Source organism: Neolamprologus multifasciatus, chromosome 7, assembly GCF_963576455.1.
Source record: "Neolamprologus multifasciatus chromosome 7, fNeoMul1.2, whole genome shotgun sequence".
NCBI classification, from domain to species: Eukaryota; Metazoa; Chordata; class Actinopteri; order Cichliformes; family Cichlidae; genus Neolamprologus; species Neolamprologus multifasciatus.
Genome location: NC_140445.1, coordinates 48,986,999 through 48,998,418, shown reverse-complemented (window position 1 = coordinate 48,998,418; position 11,420 = coordinate 48,986,999).

The following is an 11,420-nucleotide window of genomic DNA, read 5'->3' as shown; positions in this document are numbered from 1 at the left end:
TTTAAAGACAAGAACTATGAGCCAAGGCAGACTACTTTATCATAAATGTAACAAAGTTTTTAGAAAGTTAGCACATACATGTAATTTTTCATTTCTTTATGTGTCCATCTATAGAACGCTGCATGTTATAGTGTAAATCTGCCTGTTCTCTGTCAGAAACCTGCCTGCAGAAAATGAACCTAAAGTATGTAATGCAAGGATGTCATCACTTTAGAGATGGAGAAAGTATAAAGTGACAATTATGAATCACTTAATATGATAAGGAGATTCTGCAGGTCATTAATCAATGTGTAAAGTTAAAATAAAATGTATTTTTAGTGACACAGGATACAAATATGGAAGCAAGATGTATAATTAGAATTATTTATAATAAATATGAATAAATCATTGCAATTTCTTTAACCATAGAGAATAACTAAATCCTTCAGGACAATGTCACATCAATGCACTGAACTCACTATGTTATCCCTCTAACAGCCTCCACATGTTCTCACTGTAATTTCCCCTCATGAATGAATTTATGCTGCACTAATGTGAATGTTTGCAGGGAAATCAAACGCATTTCACACGCAGTACTCGAGCTGACTTACCTTTGTTTAAATGACGATTTGTAGTGCTGACTCCACAGATAAGGTACGAAAATATGTCAGGCTACGTCAGTAGCGGTTGGTCTTCAGGGTTTCTACTCCACGGCCGTATTTCATACGGGTCCACATTTCCAATGCACGCTATTTTCTGCAAGTACCGCCGCTTCGCCTCTGGACGCAATCGGTCTCTATACCGTCCGTTTCTTTGGAGCTGCTTTTAAGCATCTTGTAATCGTCGTTCCAACACAGCGTGTTTGTTTTGATTCGTAGACCCCGAACATGGCGCCGCGCTCCCACAATGCATTGCGGCGTGACGTCAACTCCAAAGCCCTATAGCAGGCCAACTCAAATCTGCTGCTGCACAGCTGTGTGCGCGTGCGTTCTTTGTGTCGTCACTGGCAGATCAAAGGAATTCGCTTTTGCGTTGATCCGTCAGCCACGTCACAGGCAGCTAAACCCTTAAGTAGGGGCTCTCACACAGACAAATCACTGCTCATCTGTTTGCAAATGTTCAACAGTCGGCGTTTTCTAAAACAAGAAAATTCTCACACCTTTCTCTCAAAAGAAGAAAATCTCATTTTATTCATACGATAATGGCAACACACAACAAAAATGACATTTCAATCGTGGTCATAGCAGACCATATTATGCCACCTATCAACAGGTGCTTTGAAAGGCTCTCTGAAGCTCAGTGGAGCATGATCGAAAATGGCACATGCGACTCGTGCGTCCGTGCGGTGCTCGCTGATATGATTTGTGAAATCATTCAGATCGCCTCTAGCAGAATCCTGAAAATAGCCCTTCCTATTATTCAGGATTGCATGGCGAGGGAAGAGCCTTTAGATGCGGGGAAAATAAGCCCGTCCCTCGGAGACTCGATTTCAGCCGCCATCGCCAGCGCTCTTAAAGTCCCAAAACAGCGACACGAGAGCGCTGACGAGCTGACACGGATGGTTGAGGAAGAGATCTCCGAAAAGCTCAACTCAGCAATTGAACTCGTTGCAAAAAGCCCTGATCTCCCGCAAGACCCCGCCGTTTATGTTAGCGGGAAATGTAGTAATATTGAAAAGCTGCACCGCATGGTTTGTCACGCTGCCTCGTGCCTTAAAATGCATGTAGCACGTAAGCTGCGCTGCCGGTGCCTGTCAAGAGGGTCTGATTCCGGTACAGAAAGTACGGATTCAAAGATGCCATTGCAATCAGCAATCGCAGAGATTTCTGCGATTCTGTCATCAAGCAGCTCAGATGGAGCGATGACAGAAAAAGATGAGGAAAAAATTGAGCTCCCACAAGAATCAGTTCGAACAGAACAAGACAAAATAAAAACAACTGCAGAAAGCCAAAGTATCCGAGCTCCAACCCCAGTAGAAGTGGTTGCAGCTGACATCTTAAATGAGATACTTGGGAACATGCATTCAAGCAGTGAAGAGCTCTGTGAGAGATGTAGCTTACCCAAACCTGCCTTTACTGCAGGATTAATTATCAACAAGGTGAGAGACTTCTTCTCCAAATGTTTGCCATCCACCTCACACTCCGGGCTCAAAGCACGCAAACACCGCTTTTCCATGTTTGCGAAAAAACAGTTTGAAAAACTGAAAAAAGAGCTGAGACAAGTAATAAAGACAAACAGGAAATTTGTTGTTTGTCTACAAAACATGTTCAAGTTCCACAAGTATGAAACAGTGTCCTCCGATGAAAGGATGGTTTTCAGTTCCCCTTTCAGTCGAGCCCCTTCCCGAAACACACTTCGCTACATACGTTCTTCTCCAGTTGAATTTGACACCATTAGATCAGACATTGATCAGTTGTTTGACAAATTAACAAAGAAAGAAGAACTCTTCATCATCCATAAAAGATTGGAAGACTTTATAAATAGTGGGGCAAGCAGAGATTTTACTGTGGAGTTGACAGGGAAAGTGTTTGATCTACTTATGACGGATCAACTGTATCAAATCCCCGAGCCTCTAATGGGTAGATCCCTCTCTGACACAGTCATCTCCAGGACTCCACAACCAACACATGGCTCAAAGCGTCCTTTTTCCGCTGAAGTCCTCTACGTCCTTGTAGAAGACGCAGTAGAAAAGTTTTTACAAAACCTTTTACTCTGGGTGGAGAACGAAGACAAAAATCAAATGATTGAGGACAAGGTTTCTGTGGTGGTGGAAGACATCCAGAACGTTATTGAAAGAACAAGGACCCCGACAAAGACAAAAAGCACAGATTCAGATGGCAGTGGTAAAGAATCTGTTCCATCACTTCCATCACCAACATCTGGGAGCATTTCCCCAGAAAAATCCTCTTTGGCACCTGATCACTCACCTCAAACAGTGTCATCTTCTGATGCTGAGAAAATTTCCAGTGAGCTCGCCTTTAACCTCATGATGAGAGTCATCAAAAAATCTACATCTAAGACCAAACGGTCTGTGTCTCTGTCAAAAGAACTAGAAACGGTCATCAACCATCTGAGAGATCTGATAAAGCCAGAACTCAGCAGCACAGAGTCTGACACAAGTCTGATAAATAACAAGAAAAAGTTTATAAAGAAACTAGCCAAATCCCTCATCAAGGAGTTTGGCTCCCCAGACAGTGTCTTAAATGCTGCGATGGCAAATGATTCGTCTTTTGATGAGGCTCTGATAAGGCATCTAAAGATCCTCCTCGGAGTCATCCCCAGTCCTCCCAAAAAGTCCAAATTTTCCAGGTTCTTTTCAGCGGTGGGAAAAGTGCTGCGAAAACCCTTTAGGTGGTTCACTAAAGCCAGCAATGATTAAAATGACCATGCTGGCTTTTCCCCACTGCCCTGCTTCTTTTAAGATCATGAAGCAGAATTTTAGCACCACATCAAAATTTAAAGCATCACCATAAACTTTTTGATTGGCCCTCAAATCCAAATTTTAACAACTGTAGTTCACGCCATCTCGTCTCCTTTTTGATTTCCATCCCCCCCCAACCGGTCGTAGCGGATGGCCGCCCCTTCTGAGCCCGGTTCCGTTGGAAGTTTCTTCCTGTTAAAGCAGGGGTGGCCGATTCCAGGCCCCGAAGGCCGGTGTCCTGCAGGTTTTAGATCTCACCTTGGGTCAACACACCTGAATCACATGATTAGTTCCTCACCAGGCCTCTGGAGAACTTCAGGACATGTTGAGGAACTAATTTAGCCATTTAAATCAGCTGTGTTGGTTCAAGGACACATCTAAAACGTGCAGGGACACCGGCCCTCGGGGCCTGGAATTGCCCACCCCTGTGTTAAAGGGAGTTTTTCTTCCCCACTGTCGCCTAGTGCTTGCTCAGAGGGGGATCATTTGATTGTTGGGGGTTCTCTGTAGTACTGTAGGGTTTTGACCTTACACTACAAACAGGGAGGAGACTTTGTGATTTGGCGCTTTATTTTTAAAATATCTAATTCGGCATAAAATAAAAAATTTCTAATTAAAAATACATCCCAACTTTGTTTGTGTTTTTCTTCTGTTGTCAAATATGTAGAAAGTGTTGCACGTGTGATTTTAGTCATTTTGCATCAATATGTAGCCAACACTTGTCTGTTTGTGATCATGCTGCATCTATTTTTGTGTGATTTGTGTCTTAGTTTAGTCAATTTACATCTATTTTGTTGCGCAAATATGTGGATCCTGTTTGACATATGTTTTGTCTTAATGCTTCACTTTGGTTGTTGATGTTTGTGCTCATTTTGATTCTACCATCTGAAAATTAGCACCTAGCCCACTTGGAACATTTTTTCTTTAGTCTAGGGGTTAACACATTTTTTATTACAAAATGGGGAAATACCTCGGTTACTTTACTACTGACCAAATAAATGATGATGATGACAAATACAGACAACAATGCTCAATGTGCAGGCAAATACTGTTTCACACAAATTCAGCTTTTGTTCGCTTCCAGTTTAAGTGAGTTTGTTTATTTATGTTTGTTGTTGCATACCGTTATATACTGGCCCCTTGTGGTCAGGATACCTAGAGGGGGTAGTGCCAGTCAGATGTTTGTAGCTGTGCGTGTTTGGACTTTTAAAGCACTTTTAAAAAAGTTAATGTTCACTTTTAGAGAACGACTGGATGGCTCTAGTAACAGTGTAATTTTAGCACTCACAGACCCGACAGTGACTGGTTTCTGTTACTCATGCAGTCTGAGGAAGCACCAGTTGAAGTGTTTGTGTATTTAGTGATTTCTTTAAAGTCACTGCGTATTTTATATATGTTTTGGATTATAAGTTTATAAACCATAATAGATATGGTTGTGCTGAGAGGGTTGTGCTTATCCATCCACCCCGTTCTAATAAAGCCAAATTTAAGGAACACCTTCTTTAGATCTGTTCAGTTTTATTCGTGTATCACCTCTTAAACAGTCAACAAATCTTGACTCAAATGATGTTATATTCTAAGGTAAAGACCCAAAAGACTTCAAAAATGTTCACACCAATGTGAATTGCATTTACTTCATCGACAAAGGGAATGCATTTCAGTACTCAAAGGTGAGTGGCTATAAGTGACTATATGTGTGTGTACTGTATCATGAGTGGACAGACATGGATGTAAACCACACCTTAACTGTTTGGCTGAGGCTGTGATTCTAACTTGGGGGTGCTCTATATATTATAAAATGTGAACATATCGTTTAATATGACATTTATTGTTTGTCAAGTGTTTGAAGAAAACACTTTGGAGCCACTTGAATGTAGACTACTGTACACAAAAGTACCTTTTATATTAAAAGCAACGTTTGTCCTCCTAAGAACAGAAACCATTTGATAGATGCATACTGTAGACTCACAGAACTTAAACCTGAAAAATATCTATCAGTGCCAGTTTCCTGCCTTTTATTTAAGCACACTTCTACTATGTGTTAATATGAGCCTGATGAAGGCCACAAGCCGAAATGCGCTGGTCAGTCATTAAAGTTGTTCCTCTTCCCTTTAAGCATTGCCCTGCATTGTGATATTTATGGGGAGAAAAAATATCATTAACCAAGATGATAAGAGTTGACTATGAAAGTTGGAGGGTTTAATCGGTAATTTAGAGATATTGTAATCGCTTCTTAGCAGAAAGTGCATTCCTCTGAGTGAGTTAAAGATATGATTGGTAATATAATTCCAAATTGAATTGGGATTTTTTAAAAAGAGTTTGATCCATTTGATTTTAAAGGAAGCATTTAGGGAGGTAAAATCTAAAGAATTTAGGCCACCAGAACACATCTTGTTTATCATTAATTTTAAAAAAAATATATATAATATGTTCTCTTTTTCCAAACGAAGTTAAATAATATTTTATCAATTTAAGTGCATAATTCTTTTGAAACATCAGGTGCCATAGCTGCATAAATAAGTCTGGAAAGGCCTTCAACTTTGGCTACTAAGAATCTTCCAGTAATGGATAAGTCCCTTTGAAGCCAAAGATTACATTTTTGTTGTACTGAAGTTATGAGAGTGTTGAAATGTTCAGATAATCGAGCATCTTGGTCTTTTTGAATGATAATACCAAGATATTTAATCTTATCTTTAACAGGAACACCTGATATCATAGTATCTGTGCAGAATTTAACAGGGAGAAGTTCACATTTTGGAATGTTGAGTTTGAGACCAGAGGCTATTGAGAAATTATTGACGACTTTGAGAGCTTCACCAACTTGAGATTTATCCTTTTAAAAAAAAGTGTTGTGTCATCTGCTAGTTGAGTAATAGATAATGTTCTGCCAGCAACAGAGAGACCCGTTACACTGCTGTTTTTAACATGAATGGAAAGTAACTGCATGGGAAGGAAAAGATATGCCGAAATCGGACAACCTTGAGGGATCCCACGGTTGATATAAATCTTTTCATTGTACCATATGGGAGTTTGATTGAGCTATTTGCATCTGCATATAAAGTTTGAATGGATTTTTAAACATATTTCCAAAACCAAAAACATCAAGTGCTCTGAACATGAAGTCCTGTTCAATGGAGTTGAACGCTTTATAAAAATCCAAAAAAAGAATGAAACTATTATCCGTGATTAAATCTGAATGATCCAAAATGTCAATTACCAGTCTTGTGTTGTTTGTTATTTCTCTACCAGTCATAAACCAGTCAGACTGTGTTTCATCAATAATATCATGAAGTGCACATTTTAGTTTTTTTAGCCAAACACATAGCAATTATTTTAGAATCATTATTCAGCAGTGAAATAGGTTTCCAATTTTCTATCAAAAAGACGTCTTTTTGAGGTTTAGGAATCAAAGTAATTAGTCCCTGAGTAAAGGAACGAGGGAGCTTTTCGTTAGTAAATTTTCCAATCTTCTTACTTTATGTAAAAAGCGTGATACGTCCTTTAAAAATAATTTGTAAAATTCAGAAGTCAACCCGTCATTCCCTGGACTCTTATTAAGTTTCATTTTATTAATAGCACCTTCAATAGTGTTGTGATGGGGGCACCACACATGGTTTTATTATTGTCACTAATTGTTTTAATATTGCCTAAGAAATTATAGAATTTTTCCATGGCTTCAGTAGAAAATTTAGACTTATATACATTTTTATTAAAAAGTTCACAAGTCTTGGAAATCACTTGAGGGTCTTGTGTGATGACCCCATCTGAACAAAGTTTATGAACTCCTACTTTTTACTAAAAGCATTTTCAACACATGCCTTATTCCAATACTCATCTATTTTTGTTTTAATTTCCTTTACCGAAGAATCATTCAGTAGAAGAATTAATTACTTAATTTCCAATATGAATTCACTCTTTTAGACGGATTACTAGCATACAAACATATCCAACTCCAAAAAAAATTGTTTTATGATCTGTCAAGGGTGTTGGCAACATATTCGGATAAAGGATCAGAAATGAACCAATAATCAATACAAAACTGATCTATTTTTCCATGACAATTCCTTAATTGTTGGATTTTTAAATCTCCAGATATCAATTTTCTTTCTTTCATTTATAAAGCCAACATATAATTACTACTTTCCTGACTTTTACTTGGCCATCTATCTATCATGGTATTGAATGATTCCAGTCTCCCCCTAATATGATCCTCAGATTAGCAAATGTACTTATTAAAGACTCAGTTTTTCATTTACTACAAGTATTAGGTCAATATTCTCCTGTTTGTTATTATAGCTGTAAATGTTTCCCAGTAAGACGGTCTGATCATTAAAAAAATTAACCAGCAAAATAAAATGTCCTTTCAGATCAGTTTCTGAAGATATAATTTTCCCATTAAACTTGTGTTTCAAAATCAGAGTTCTCGCTGAATGGTTTGTGCCACGAAACATCCATAAATCGTCGGCCCATTGAGATTTCCGGAAGTTAGCGTCCAAGGTTCAGAATGGGATTCTTGTATGAGTCAAACGTCAGTATTCCAACTTTTAGCATATATAAAAAGAGCTTTCCTTTTGGTATAGTCCCTTAGTCCTCGAGCAATAAAAGAAATAAAGGATAAAGATGACATTTTGAAAAGTAAATTAACTTTTTATCCTGAGAGAAGTGTGTAAGCTTCAGAGAGACAGAACTACTCTGTCTAAAAAAGTGCTACACAAACATTTTAGCAGCAACAGCAGACTATAAATCATAGAACAATAAGGAAAAGAGACCTTGAGGTATAGCCACAAACAGGACTGGAAGGGAATGCAGTGAATTTCTTTTCTGTTCACAAAAGCACGGGCTCTGACGAAGTAGACAATCTTCCCCTCCTTACGTGCTTTCTCCACCTGTGGCCATAGCTGGTTGCGTCTCTCTCGGTCCTCAGGAGAAAGATCTTTTAAATGAAGCTTCCTTGTCTTCGGGTAGTCTGATCGCTTCGCCGCCTTCCAGATGTCTCGAAAATGTCTCATGGCAAATTGCAAGATTATGGCATGGGGCAGTGATGCAGAAGAGGACTCGCGTCATTGACCAATCCTGTGGACTGAATCAAGTACCTCTGGCAACTTTTACTTAGTTTTAATAAAGACAACTCAAATAAACTGAGTTGATCAGCTTCTTGAATGAAAAAAAAAAAAAAAGAACTGCCAACTTACTTAAACTGAGTACTAATAACAAGATAATTTAAAAAAAAACAAAAACAAACAAAGTTCAGTCTTCTTAATATTTTTAATTAAACACAATATTAGATTTCACAGTGTGCAGAGAAACATTTATCAGTACTTGTCGCTCAGCTGTTGGGAGTTACCAGGGTGACTGTGACGTCACAGAGCCAATTCCTTGAATTGACGGTTTAGCCTACAACAGTTTCTGTTGCCAAGCAACCGCGACAGCTACAGCGGTGGTGGACAGCATGTTGGATAGAAATAGAGAAAATCTTTATTTGATGTCATTCATTTGACTTTTAGTGGAGAAAACTGTCGTTTCTGCTACGTGTGATGTATCTGGGAGAAAATTACATTCGAATCAGTGGCTACACTGAGGTACCGTCCCTACACACTGCTCCCCTACACACTGCTGCCCACTGCTTCACTGAGTGAAGCTGTGGGCAGCCATTGCAGTAAATATTCTTTTATTGATGAGAAAACTTTGCAGTATAACTTACTTAAGATGTTGAAGATATGAGAGCACTAAACAGGCTGATGTTTGGGTAAGAGGCTCTAAAAGGAGAGAAATGATACAGAAACATTACATCCTTATAAAATACTAACACACTTTATGAATGGACAACTTTGCACAGCTCTTTGTATTTCAATGAGCTGCATACCTTCCCCACTGAAACCAGCACAATCCCACTGTGATGAAAACAATATTTGAACTGAATATATTCTGGATAAATCAAAGCATTATCAAAGTTGTCCATGGTTCCCTTATTTTTCCTTCTTTCCCAGTCAGATCCTGTCCTGCAGGATAAACATCAGTGAGTGGTTCCCTGTATGCAGCTGTTACAATTTGTGTTGGAGATACTTCTGCAACAGGAAGCAAATATCAAGAAAGCATTTTCAATGTTTTTACCAGTCCCTCAACTACAGAGAGCTGTCTGCACTCCCCCGTTCTCCTCTGCATCTCTCAGCTGCTGCTTGCTCCTTTTTCTCCTCCTCTTCCTCACACAATGTCCTGGGTCTATCCTGTGTCTCATCAGGGGTGGAGAGCCTCTGCCCAGACTCCTCTCACCTTCTCAGTCTCTTCTGACTCTGGACACTTGCAGAAGGAAATCAACCAAGGCAGTTAGCAACAAAAACAGCAGAAGTTTATCAAATATCTGCTAACTTGCAGGATGAAAACTGTTTTCTCTTATAATCACAAAGACACACTTAATGTATTTTAATCAGAGGAAGGAGAAACAGGACATGATCCTGCAGAGTGTTGGTCTTTATAACAAAGGTGACAGACTCAGGTTGTTTGATATAAGGATGACAAAAACAGCAGGAAACAGGAGGAGGACTTCTCCATCTACTGCCTGTATAATTAGTAGTGGTTTATACAGGATGAGAGCTCTTTAAGGGCAAACTTCAGCACAGCATGGTTGAGTCTGCGTCCTCACCACAGTTCGCGGGCCAGATATTTGGTCAACACTCTGCTCGGCGTTTCCTAAAACGTTTACATACGTTTGGCTTCACACCGAAAAACAGACCGAGTTTCGGCAGAAACCTAAACTAGCTAACCGACCAAAGAGCCGCGTTAAGTGGGGATATCACTAACGTCACGTAACTTAGCCGAAGGTTCGCTAAATGTGACTAGGTAGTCACATTTAGCGAACCGGTGCCTGAGGTAATAGTCTTTGGCGCCAAAGAGAAACGATTACAGGTCACCAGAGAACTTCAGTCTATACACCTAAAAACCACAAACCAGGCGAGAAATTTGGGTGTAGTGATGGATGCAGACCTAAACTTAGAAAAACACATCAAGACAATAACAAAATCAGCTTACTATCACCTCAAGAATATATCAAGGATAAAAGATCTGATGTCTCAACAGGACCTGGAAAAACTAGTCCATGCATTCATCTTTAGTAGGCTTGATTACTGTAACAGCATCTTTACAGGTCTACCTAAAAAATCAGTCAGACAACTACAGCTCATTCAGAACTCTGCTGCTCGAGTCCTCACTAAGACCAAAAAAGTGGACCACATCAGTCCAGCTCTGAGGTCTTTACACTGGCTGCCTGTCCGTCAGAGGATAGACTTTAAAGTTCTGATGCTGGTCTATAAAGCTCTGAATGGTTTAGGACCAAAATACATCAGTGACCTCCTGACCCAGTATGAACCTTCCAGATCCCTCAGGTCATCTGGATCCGGTCTTTTATCAGTTCCCAGAGTCAGAACCAGACACGGAGAAGCCGCATTCAGCTTTTATGCTCCTTATATCTGGAACAAACTCCCAGAAAGCCTCCAATCAGCTGAAACACTCAGTTTATTTAAATCCAGGTTGAAGACTCACCTGTTCTCAGCTGCATTTGAATAAAGCACCAAATCCGCACTTAAGCTTAAATTTCAAAACTTACATTTTAACTACTGATTTTATCTACTGTTCTGATTTTATCTGTTTTGATTTTATATACTGTTTTGTTTGTTTGTTTGTTAATTAGTTAGTTTGCTTGTTTTAATCAATTTTAAATCATGCTTTTTATTTGTTTTTGTTTCTAATTTCTCTGTAAAGCACTTTGAATCACCTTGTTGTTGAATTGTGCTATACAAATAAACTTGCCTTGCCTTGCCTTGCCTAAATGCGTCGCTTCGACCGTCCGCCATTTTTTTTTAAACCTTTGACTTGCAATGAATCCTGGGATATAGCAGGCCAACTCAAATCTGCTGCTGCACAGCTGTGTGCGCGTGCGTTCTTTGTGTCGTCACTGGCAGATCAAAGGAATTCGCTTTTGCTTTGATCCGTCAGCCACGTCACAGGCAGCTAAACCCTTAAGTAG